This window comes from Bos taurus, chromosome 17 (assembly GCF_002263795.3).
Source record: "Bos taurus isolate L1 Dominette 01449 registration number 42190680 breed Hereford chromosome 17, ARS-UCD2.0, whole genome shotgun sequence".
Taxonomy (NCBI): domain Eukaryota; kingdom Metazoa; phylum Chordata; class Mammalia; order Artiodactyla; family Bovidae; genus Bos; species Bos taurus.
In genome coordinates this window covers 24,800,758-24,813,454 of record NC_037344.1, presented here as the reverse complement: position 1 = coordinate 24,813,454, position 12,697 = coordinate 24,800,758, and positions in this window count along the sequence as shown.

Below are 12,697 nucleotides of genomic sequence, written 5' to 3'. Positions count from 1 at the left end.
ATAAACAGGCAAGATTTTAATATTTGTGTGAAAAATATGACTATAACTAGTAGAAATGGCATCTATCTTTTAAACAGAAATAAATGCTATGAAAAAGAAATTGTATCTGTTCTTTTAAACCTAAAATATAATCTTCTTCCCCTTTAAAAAAACATATGAAAAATAGGAAAATAGACCCTAATTAAAGTTAAATAAGGGGTATTTCCTAGCACAAAGAGTTAAAGGACAGATGCTGCTGCTGCTGCCGCTGAGTCGCTTCAGTCGTGTCCGACTCTGTGCGACCCCGTAGACGGCAGCCCACGAGGCTCCCCCATCCCTGGGATTCTCTAGGCAAAGAAGCAAGAATAACAAGTTAAGAGGAATAGTAGGAATATCTAGCAGTTTCAATATTTATTGCTCAAATAGGAGTTCTAGATGGAGATGTAGTGAAACCAGAGATGACATTTCATCTGCCAGCTCACAGGTATTTAAGCACCTACGTTTTTCTAGTCAATGAATTACACACTAGTGACAAAATGATGACCAGGGAGACCCTTCCATAGAAGGAGCAGACAGTGAATCGTCATTGAAAAAATAAATTAGATAATTCCAGGCATATTCAGATACTAAATTAGAAGATAAAAACCATAATGTGATAGACAATGATGGTGTTTAGATGAATATTTGCTGAGTTATTTAAGATGGTCAATATTATGAATGACACTTGACTTCAAAAAATAAATATGGGAAGAGGGTTGCCCTGTGGAATCTCTAACAGAGCGTATTAGATCAGCAAGTATAAGAAGCTCCGGAAAATGAATGAGGGTGGCTTACCTAAGAGAATGAGAAATAGTAGGCCGGGAGAGGCAGAGTGTTGCAGAATGGGATGAAATCAGAAATGATAAGCAGGGCCTTATCAAGTGGGAACCTTTGTCCAGTCCTACAGAGGTAGAATTTTATTGGGGTTGTAACGAGAAGTCTTAGGAAGATTTTGGTTTTATGCTTTTAAAAGATTGCATTCTGTTTCATAAGAACTATTTCCACTGGTGAGTTGAGATGCTGTAAAAACTCTAAGGAAGCAAACTGAAGAGGAAATCAGCAGGATGGCTGCTGAATGAGTCTGGGTAAAAATCAATGATGGCTGGCATACCCAAGGCTGGAGACAACTGTGCCTGTGAGCCATTTGCAGATGACTTCCTGAAGTCTGGGTATTTTCACCTTTGTCCCTAACACCTTTCAGCTCGATGGTAGGTCTGTGAAGATACACCACTCTTTGGATAGTCTAATTTAATTGATTATCAGGTGACACTAATGGTTTTGATTATATAGACTCTATTTTTGTTTGCATTTGCATATTACCAATTTTTATAGGCTATTCCTGTAGACATTTGGGCTGAATTTTACACAGTAAAAAATATTGCAGTGAAAAATTTAAAGTTAGATAGTTTTCTCATTCAATTTTTGTTCAGAAACACAAGTTAGAAAATATAAAAGGGAGCAGTGTATGGCATGGCACATTAATCAGCATTAAATATTTTAAAATGGAAAATTTTACTACTATTATCCAACCAATTTAAAGAGATTTCTGTTTGTATCATGAAGAGATTTCTTTGGGTAAGTCTACATCATGAACAGCTTTAGATTAATAAAATTTTATAATTTGGGCTAATGTCATATTTGTCATTAAAGTGAATAGGAGAATTCACTGAGTTTTATATAAAAGATGAATAAATTACATTATTTAAAAATATCATTACTAAAGAAACTGAGAAAATATGCATTTTTTTGGAGCCCATGCATGACCAGTAGCTAATTTTTCAAGTTTATTTTGTCAGAGTTGTGCTTTCTGGATTTCAAAAGCAATTAAATTGAATTAAATGCTTGCTGAATTGCATTCAATTGGGGCAAAAGTTTTTACTGAAGACCAAAGAACAAGGAGACATTCAACGAATCTGTTGGTATGGACAGTGCTCTTAAGAGTGTGTCTTAAAATTTTAGTATAAAATGCCCTTTATTTCTAAATTACCCAAGTTTAGGACTAAATTTAGGGGATATGCCATTCCTTTTCTTTTTTCAGATAACTGACAACTATGCTTTGTTTTGGGATTTATTGGTTAAAGTGCAGGCTGATCTAGTCTAAGAAAGTGGACTAAAATACAGTAAATCCAAGTATCACAAAAATGCATTTCATCATCTTTCAGTGTTCAGAAGGGAGCCAACAGCCTTTCTTAATATGTGGTTATAGTTTGGGGGAATAATGAAATCAGTACCTTTTTCTGTCTTGCATATTTTTGCATATCCATTTCATTTTTTAAAAATTTAAATTGATTCCCACCATCTGTCCATATATTTTAAAGGCAATATTGTAGGGTGGACAAAACAGTACTAAGATAAATTAAAAATTTAGCATTCTTCAGCTAAATAATCTATTGTGCTATAAATTACAGTGAAGAACATTCACCTACATAAATAAGTGAAAATTTCCCAAATCATTACTGTTAGTTGGTTTCTAATCAAATTTGTATCCAAAAATTTCTACACAATGTATTTGTAAATGACTATATTTATATTACCCATAGATAGGTATCTCCATGAAAATGTTATAATAAATCTCCCTTATAGACAACCAAACACAGACTTATTATAATTAATCAGTAAAATTCCAATTTGCTTAACTTCTTAAAGCAGAGTTAAATGATTTGAAAAAGTTGTATATGTATTCCAGTTGTTTATACATGTATAAACACACATGTATATTATCCTTTACTTTTATAGAAGTAATATGTTCTTTTAAAATATTTAAAGATACAGAAATGATTGAATGGCTAGTTATTTTTCATTTTTTTTTCCTCCTTCCCTCAGTCTAGATTCTAAACTTCTCTCAGAGATCTTTGTAAATAACAGTTTTGTGTATGCTATTTGTATTTTATATTTCTTATCTTTAAAGAAATGTTTTTGTTTGTAATTTATAAGCTACATGGCTCTTGTGTTCTTTTGTAATTTCTTACAATTGAAATTACACTCTCATACTTTTAAGAAGGCCTTTAAAACTTAAAGGTGCCTTCCTTGGATACCTTTTATTTTAGTACAGATAATTTCATTTAATTAGTTGTTTAAATTATTTTAAAAATAGCAATTGTATATGGTAAAGAAAAACAAGAAAGCTATGGTAAGACCTACACAATATATTATATAACAACCTTCTCTTTCACCGTTACTGTTTTGTGTATTTCTAGTATAAGATGACATTATATTACATTTTAACTTGATATTAAATAAAAAATATGGCAATGGCACAGTACTCCAGTACTCTTGCCTGGAAAATCCCATGGACGGAGGAGCCTGGTAGGCTGCAGTCCATGGGGTCGCTAAGAGTCGGACACAACTGAGTGACTTCACTTTCACCTTTCACTTTCATGCATTGGAGAAGGAAATGGCAACCCACTCCAGTGTTTTTGCCTGGAGAATCCCAGGGACGGGGGAGCCTGGTGGGCTGCCATCTATGGGGTCACACAGAGTTGGACACGACTGAAGCGACTTAGCAGCAGCAGCAGCATACTGTGGAATGCTTCTCATTCTTTTAAAGAGTGCTTACATATGTCATTAACAGGAAATAACATAGTTCTTAAACGATCCACTATTCATGGATGGATATATTGTTTCAAATTTTCTGTGATTCAGTGGTGTTTTAATGACCCATTTATATAGAGCTAACCTTATTTGCTGAGTGCCAATGCTTTTGAACTGTGGTGTTGGAGAAGACTCTTGAGAGTCCCTTGGACTGCAAGGAGATCCAACCAGTCCATCCTAAAGGAGATAAATCCTGGGTATTCATTGGAAGGACTGATGCTGAAGCTGAAACTCCAATACTTTGGCCACCTGATATGAAGAGTTGACTCATTGGAAAAGACCCTGATACTGAGAAGGGTTGGGGGCAGGAGGAGAAGGGGACAACAGAGGATGAGATGGCTGGATGGCATCACCAACTCAATGGACATGAGTTTGGGTAAACTCTGGGAGTTGATGATGGACAGGGAGGCCTGGCGTGCTGCGATTCATGGGGCTGCCAAGAGTCGGGCACGACTGAGCAACTGAACTGAACTGAACCATATTTAGATGTATCTTACGTGGTTTAGCTTAAGTGCCTTTTAAACTTTTGAGTGTTTTGCAATATCACAGAATTTTTGGACAGATAACATTTAAGACTGGAAAATCCAAACCTTCCTTAATAGATAAAGGAACTCTGGTTTTCTGATATCACAGTAATTTCACTACCACCATTAAAAGCATTTTTTTTTTCCTTTTTTTTTATTTTTTATTTTTAAATTTTATTTTATTTTTAAACTTTACATAATTGTATTAGTTTTGCCAAATATCAAAATGAATCCGCCACAGGCATACATGTGTTCCCCATCCTGAACCCTCCTCCCTCCTCCCTCCCCACACCATCCCTCTGGGTCGTCCCAGTGCACCAGCCCCAAGCATCCAGTATCGTGCATCGAACCTGGACTGGCAAAAATTCTTAGTATCACTTCTACGTCTTTCTGCTTCATATGCAGAACAATGAACATTTACTGGTGGGATATAAACTTAGGGCCGCTGAAGATTCAACATCATGCCAAGTTTCAGCTTGCTTCCTACTTGGAACAGATTTACCTCTGCAGATTTTTTCCCTAAGCTTCCCAGTTCTGAAATTACTAACTCATCTATAGTGTACCCTGATCAATTTTTATGCTCTTACATAGATTTTCTTTATAGCATGTATCACCTTATTTTTTGTTTAACTATTTATTTTCCTTTACTTAGAATATAAACATCATGAAGATGTTTGTCTTTTTTTTTTTGCAAGTCAGAAACAAAGGAAACTTTCATTCTCTGCTCAGAAAATGAAGATGTTTGAACCTGGGATCTAGAGCAGATGCTGTCCCTGAGAGGCAGTGACTAAGGTTGTTTTATAGGGATCTTTTCAGTGGGGAAGGGACGGTGCTCTGGGAGACAGGTGGGGCACAACTGTGCTGCTCACACCCAGATGCTGTGTCTGCACCTCCTCCTTCACTGCGTGCAGCCCAGTGCTGCCATCTTGAATTGGATGCTCAATTGGATGCTAAATGCTGTGCTCAATTCTTCTGCACATTGTCCTCAAGCTGAGGTGCTGCCGCAGTGATTTCACACTAGGAACTCTGGTCTGAAGAGCCAGGTTCAAGGCTTGTACTTACGCCATCCCATGAGCAAGTGATACTAAACTCTTTTACCTACAATTGGTCTCTAGTCACATGGCTTCCTTACAGCTCCAAGGATAAATCTGGTAAATTCTAGTGTCTGTCTTTCTATGCCTATGTATAGCTTGTATAGCTCTAGCACTTAAAATGATGCCTAAGTCATAGCAGACACTCAAATATTTGTTGATCTGTTTTGGCCTTTTCTGCTCAAGTAAGAAACATTTGCCTTCCATCTCTCACAAATATCATCATACCCTGTTTTATCATGTGAAAGTCATTCAGTCGTGTCCTACTTTTTGTGACCCTATGGACAAAACAGCTCATGGAATTCTCCAGGCCAGAATACTGGAGTGGGTAGCTGTTCCCTTCACCAGGGGATCTTCCCAACCCAGGGATCAAACCCAGTTCTCCCACATTGCAGGTGGATTCTTTACCAGCTGAGCCATCAAGGAAGCCCAAGAATACTGGAGTGGGTAGCTGATCCCTTCTCTAGCAGATCTTCCCATTCTGGGAATTGAACTGGGGTCTCCTGCATTGCAGGCAGATTTTTACCAGCTAAGCTACCAGATCATGTACCCGTTATTAATTTCTTAAATTTTTTTTCAGAGTTCTGTGGCTACCTGTTCTAAAAATAAAAGGTTTTGTTTAGATATATTTGCTTCTTTCTTTTGTCTTTTTTTTTTTTTTTTGCCTGGCAGTTAGAGGTTGTATCACTTCAAAATCCTTTTGAGACATGGGGCTTTTTCTTTCACTATATCTATGAGTACTCCTTCCCATTCTTTATTTCCTTTTATTTCTATTTATTTACTTCCCAGTACAGCAAAATTGGTGGAGCCTGATGGGCTGCCGTCTATGGGGCCACACAAAGTCGGACACGACTGAAGCGACTTAGCAGCAGCAGCAGCAGAGCAAAATTTGGGCTTCCCAGGTGGCACAGTGGTAAAGAATCTGCCTGAATATACAGAAGACATAGGTTTGATCTCTGGGTTGGGAAGATTCCTTGGAGAAGGAAATAGCAACACACTCCAGTATTTTTGCCTGGAAAATCCCTTGGACAGAGGAGCCTGGCGTGCTATGGTCCATGGAGTCACAAAGAGTTGGACATGCACAGAATAGAGCAAAATTTAGCCTTCTGAATTTATACTGCATCCTCTTATCTTTTCTCTTTTTATATCTTAGTCTTTCAGCTTTATGTTCTGGAAAGTTTCCTCGGTGTTACATTCATCTTACGTTTTCTATCATTACGTTTTCATCACCAAGAATTTTTTTGTGTCTTTTGAGTATTCATTTTTAGGTAACTCTATTTTCTTAAGTTTTAGATGCAAATATTTTCTCTAATCAATCTGAAAGTACTGAGTAGAATTTTCTTCACTTACTCCCTGAATGATCATCATTTTCTCCAAAGCTAATTTTTATTTTCTTTGTACTTTTATTTCCTGTCTTCAATTTGGCCATACTTGGTTATTGGTTTATATTTGTGAATGAATGAGAAGATTGGTTAATCTCTTTTTGGGTAGATTTATTTTTGTCAGCTTCTCTGAATGGGATGGCTGACTGAGCATTCAGTACCTATGTGAGCAGTGTTAGCAGGCAGGAATCACCACACAAACTCCTGTAACAGAACACATGCATTATGCTCAGAAAGGTTTTCTCTCTTACCCTAACATTCCCACTAGGACTCTGCTAAATTCTGGCAACTCTTTAAAATGCAAAATCTATTTTTTCTGCTATTCTCTATGGTGATGATGGTCATGGTAGTAAGCTGGCCCAGTTGTTCCAAATGCAATTACTGTGAGTATTTTCCTATATCTCATTGCCATTACAAAAAAACCCTCCAAGTCTGGAACTTTCTGGAAGCTTCATGGGGAAGAAAGTTTTCCAAATCAATTCAGTCCTTCTCAGTATTATGAATGTCATATTCTCCTCTCCTACTCTCTCCTGCTTCTTTTTCAAGCCATTCTCAGCTCCTTTAGATGCTTATACCTCAAGGTTATTTTGGCTATTTGAACATGCTGCTCCAATTCCAATTAAATTTGGCCGGAAGACGTGAAGATGTGTGTGTCTAAGCATCATCTTTAATAAAAAACATGGAAGCTCTTTCAAATATTTCATCTTAGTATATACTCCACCCAACAAATAACACTTCAAATCAATAATGTATATTTTCAAAGTATCAATGATGTAAATATTACTCAAAGAATATGACAAGTGAGATTTTTCTTTCAACCTTAGAGATACTCTACAAATTGCTTCCATTTAATTTCTTTTGAATATAAAAATTTTATGAGATTTTATGTTTAACTCGGAGAAGGCAATGGCACCCCACTCCAGTACTCTTGCCTGGAAAATCCCATGGACCGAGGAGCCTGGAAGGCTGCAGTCCATGGGGTCGCTGAGAGTCGTGCACGACTGAGCGACTTCACTTTCACTTTTCACTTTCATGTAGTAGAGAAGGAAATGGCAACCCACTCCAGTGTTCTTGCCTGGAGAATCCCAGGGATGGGGGAGCCTGGTGGGCTGTCATCTATGGGGTTTTACAGAGTCAGACACGACTGATGTGACTTAGCAGTGGTAGCAGCAATATTCTTTTCAATTTCTCAATATTTTTAACAGGAGCTCAGTATTTCTAACTCCAGTGAAGATATAGCCCCATTAATTGCCAATTTTTATAAGCAATCCTTATTTCATACCATAAAATCTGTTTTATACTAGGTAAAATGATTTATTTAACACGTGTAAGTTAGTATCCTCGTTCATTGATTATGGAACCATATTAATTATACAATGGTTCTCATGGGGCCATGAGGGTAGTCATTGGTTATTATAAGGCAAGTCCTTGAACAAATGTAAGTAGAAAACTGAATCTTATATTGTTCACTTTAATTTTTTAACTGCAGGTATTTTTGGTTGCTGATATCTATAAAAGGGCTAATTATATGCCTTTTATCTATTGATAAAAATTTGGTAGTAATTTACTTTCTAAAGTCCATTGTTTCTTATAATTTGGGAGATTTTCTGTGAGACTGGCTACTAGGAATTCCTGGGATTTTGTGTTTGACGTTATTTCCACATTTGGTCTGTAGAAAAATGAACACAAGCTTTTCAAATAGCCATATCTTTCTCAAATGTGTTTTTATGACTGAACTCTAAAGCTCTAACTAAACTCTAAAGCTCTCCAGTACTTTGGCTTACCATCAAGAATAGTGCTGTGAGCAGCAATTCCATAATATAGTGTTGCTTTTGTTATTTTATGACAATCTGCAGGCACTCCAGAGAACTGGATTGGCAATTCATATAATTCTACCACATAATGCAAATTTTGTTGAACTACAAGGTAGTATTTGTCTTAGTAGTAAGATGAAGGTGAACACTGAGTACTGTAGAAAAACCTGTGATTTATGATCCATGGGAATGCTTGTGCCCCACTGGCTGGTTAAGAGTGGGGCTTTAACAGCTATAAAGCATAAATCTACTGTCTATGAGGCTGCTCAGTTTTATTACTATTTTTCTAACTTCAGAATTTTCCTTTTGGGGATAGAACCACCTTGTCTCGTCATTTATTCCTCATGCTTTTTGTACAGCATGAGTCTGCATATGGCGGTATTAGAATTTCCTAGTTGTACATGGTATAACTTAGATCCTTTCTCTCAGGCTGTCCTCATTCTCTTCTTCATAGTTTAAGGAGGGTGGTTAGTAGAAGGAAGTACATTAGTGCAAGATTCAAGACCACAAAAAGAGTCTTAGGTTTAAGATGCTAGTGAAATAATGCAAACAAAATCTGATTGGTAAGAAGAGAAAACAAAAAAGAAAAGAATATAAAAGGAGTGCTAGTATAATCCTTCTTAAAAGAAAGGGAAAGGGCAAAATGTAAGAGGAACAGAGGTCTTTGAAACACTGCATATAAAATATAAGAGTTGAATCTGTTTCTGCATACACTTAATGTCTTTATCTATCTGATCATTTCTACTCCCGGTTTCTTTTTTCTTCCACTTAGGGTGTATTTCTGGCAATTTCTTTGTGCAAGTAATAAACCCCCTTAATGAATTCATTTCATCAAGAGGAAAATACATCTCTCATATTTTAAACCTTTTGTTTAAGAGAATGATGTGTATGTACTTGTGTTTGTGTGGCTGTCATTAGCATCAAATTGGCATTTGGAGTTTTTTGGAGTCTCCTATAGGGACATGTCTTAAATACTACTCTATGTATCCCCACAGTAAATGTTAGATTTAACCAGGAATAACCTCCTTAGATGGGTGAATCACTGGGTGAAGTAAAGGAATATTTATGCCAAAGTAAAAGAATATTCTATTTTATCAATTCTAGCAGTTTTCTTTGTATGAATATTGTGATGGCAGCAGATTTTGGTTGGAAAAGTTTCCTTATGTGAGTTTGATGGCCTGTATTCTACCCCAGCTTCACAGCTTCTTAGTTCTGTGACCTTGAGTATGTATGTCCCTTTATTATCTTAATTCACTTTCTCTAATCAGGAAGAAAGGACAAAAATATCTCCTAGTTGCCACCTACTGCTACTCTGAGTACCAATGCATAGTATAGTCTAAAAACATGTACAGACATCTTAGTACCACAGAAATATAAAGAATCAGCCTTGGAGTGTAGGAGAACATATTGTACATATGCATATTAGTATATCATTTTTTGATTTTATATGATACATAGGAGGTTTTCCTTTGGTTATAGTTCTCTATAGTAGAATTCTTACTAAATCCTATAAATTCATAATAATGTTTCAGGGCAAGCTTACTTTATAGCAAATACATAATTGTTAACAAATGATTCCAACTCACCATACAAATAAGCACATTTTCATAAGAAAATATAGAATATGTGTAACTAGTATAGCCCATGGAGTAAACAGCCTGAGTAATCATTTGCCATGTTGTGATATAACTTTTCGTTTCTTAGCAATAATAAGAGTTATCTACTTACACTGGTATTTTTATTACTAAAGAACTGATCATAACATGCAATGTATTTTTCATAGGACTAATGTCTATTTGGAAGACTTAATTATATAACTTCATTATTTTACACTATTGGCAAAGTTTGAATGTAATTGAGTGACAGGAAAATTAAATTTGAATTATATTTATTGATCTTAGATTACATATTTCATTTTTTAACTTAGAAAAGCAATCAAAATGAATCATTCAAACAAACCTAATCATAACCAGCCATATATGGTATGTACGCAATAACATTTTATTATTACCTTAAATATACATTACTACTATGTTTTAATATTGGTGGATTGAAAGTATAAAAGTTTTTTATTATTTTGATTTTTTAATTGAAGTATAGTTGGTTTATGATGTTGTGTAATTTCTGCTATATAGCAAAGTGATTCAGTTATACATATATCAATATATACATTTTTTTTAAATAAAAAAGTTTTTTAAAGGAGAAATTTTATTTTATGTCTTGCTTTAAATGTTTAAGGGCTTCCCCGGTGACTCAGCTGGTAAAGAATCTGCTTGCAATGCGGGAGACCTGGCTTTGATCCCTGGGTTGGGAAGATCCCATTGAGAAGGGACTAGCTAAAAGTTTAATAAACAAAGACTTAAAAAGTGACAGCAAATTACTGGTTAGTAATTCTGCTTTGGGAAATATTCTCTGTTGCTTAAAGTATAAAACTCTGACAATTGTATGATCATTATACTTTGGCCACCTCATGCGAAGAGTTGACTCATTGGAAAAGACTCTGATGCTGGGAGGGATTGGGGGCAAGAGGAGAAGGGGACGACAGAGGATGAGATGGCTGGATGGCATTGATGACTCGATGGATGGGCAGGGAGGCCTGGCATGCTGTGGTTCATGGGGTCGCAGAGTCGGACATGACTGAGCGACTGATCTGATTTGATCTGATCTGAATGCTGTTGATAGAGTATTTTCTGGAAATAATTATGAAGCCTGAAAATGCATATGTCATATGCATTATTTATGTCACATAGGTGATTCATATATATGCAGCAATGTAAGTGAGGCACCAATATAATTGAGATCAGTATAATTTTTCCATTTTGTTGAATTTATTTCTACTTTATTAGCAATATGGTATTATTTTTCAACATAGATCAGTATTTCATTGATTAATTAATTAAATAAAAACAGTTGCTGCCTTTCTTAAGCCAATCACATGCCTAGACATGCTAAGCAAGATTAGCCATAACTCTGTGTACTAAACATGTGTCCTGGAGGCCTGGGATCACATACAGCTATCACTGAGGAATGAAAAGGTCACCTGTTTCATTATATTTCTTAGTGCTTGGCTAACATTCAAAGTTCACACATCAGACAGTGAGTTGAAGTATTTCTCTACAAGAACAAAAAATTTTAGAAATAGAGCTCAGTGAGAAAAGCTCAAAAGCAAAACAATATTTTAGCTTTTTTTCTCCCATAGGCTATAACTAAACTAATCATCTAAGCTAATTAACTAAAGCCCTTTAAGGATGGCCAGGTTATAAATATAAAATTATTTTCTGTGATTATTACATTGAAAGGCATTTCCAGGTCAACAATCTAAATGCCTTGAAAAACTGTGGAAGAAGTATTGTTTTCTGAGAGATGAAACTATATTCTGATGTAAACAAGTTTTAACATGTTGAAGGTAGAATATCTGTATCTGAGTGGGCAGGATTTGCTAATGGAATGTTTTCTTGCTAATATTATCTCCAGGGCCTGAATATTTCTGGGTGATATGTAAGTTGATCTCTCCAAAATAATGTGGCTGAATAATATGTCAGAAAGAAGGACGGGGTTGTACAAGATGAACTGGTTATGGCTTTTATAATTCAGTACATGAAGAAAAAGCACGTTATTTATCAAGACAGATGTGAATGCACACTGCAGTGAATTCACTGGAAGTTTTAAATAATTTACAATGACATATTGTGCTACAGTTTAGAGTCTAAATTTGTATTGGATCTTGGAGAGTTGTCTGCTGGTGATTCTGGCAACTCTAAAACTTGCGTGGGAAGGACACTTGCTGTATGCAATTCCTGTGCCTCCATGGTCAAAGGATATTGGAATTTTTCTCTGCCATGCCAAGCATTCTCCAAGAAATGAACTGAGGTTACCTGCTGATAGCTTCCACATTTGAATGTTCAATCCATACATCATTGTCCTACAAATCTTTGTGACATACTTTAGTGTAAATTTGCCATCCATTATTCCTATTTCTCAAACACCGTCAATCCAAACCAAAACGAGAGCACATTTATTAGCAAAGCTGCACACTTCTGATGCAGCTGCTAATAGTATTTGTAATGAAGTTAAGCATAGTTTTAGAAATGTAATTGTAAGTGCACTTGCTCCAATTTTTCTTAATTTGTTCTCATATTTCAAACACAAAATGTTCTTTTTTTCACCCTGAGTAATAACATTTATTTTACCAGAAGTTTTATTTAGCAATAATCACTCAAAATTAAATTGTATTATTATCCTTTGCCTCATGATGTACTTTTGTAATCCTGGTACTG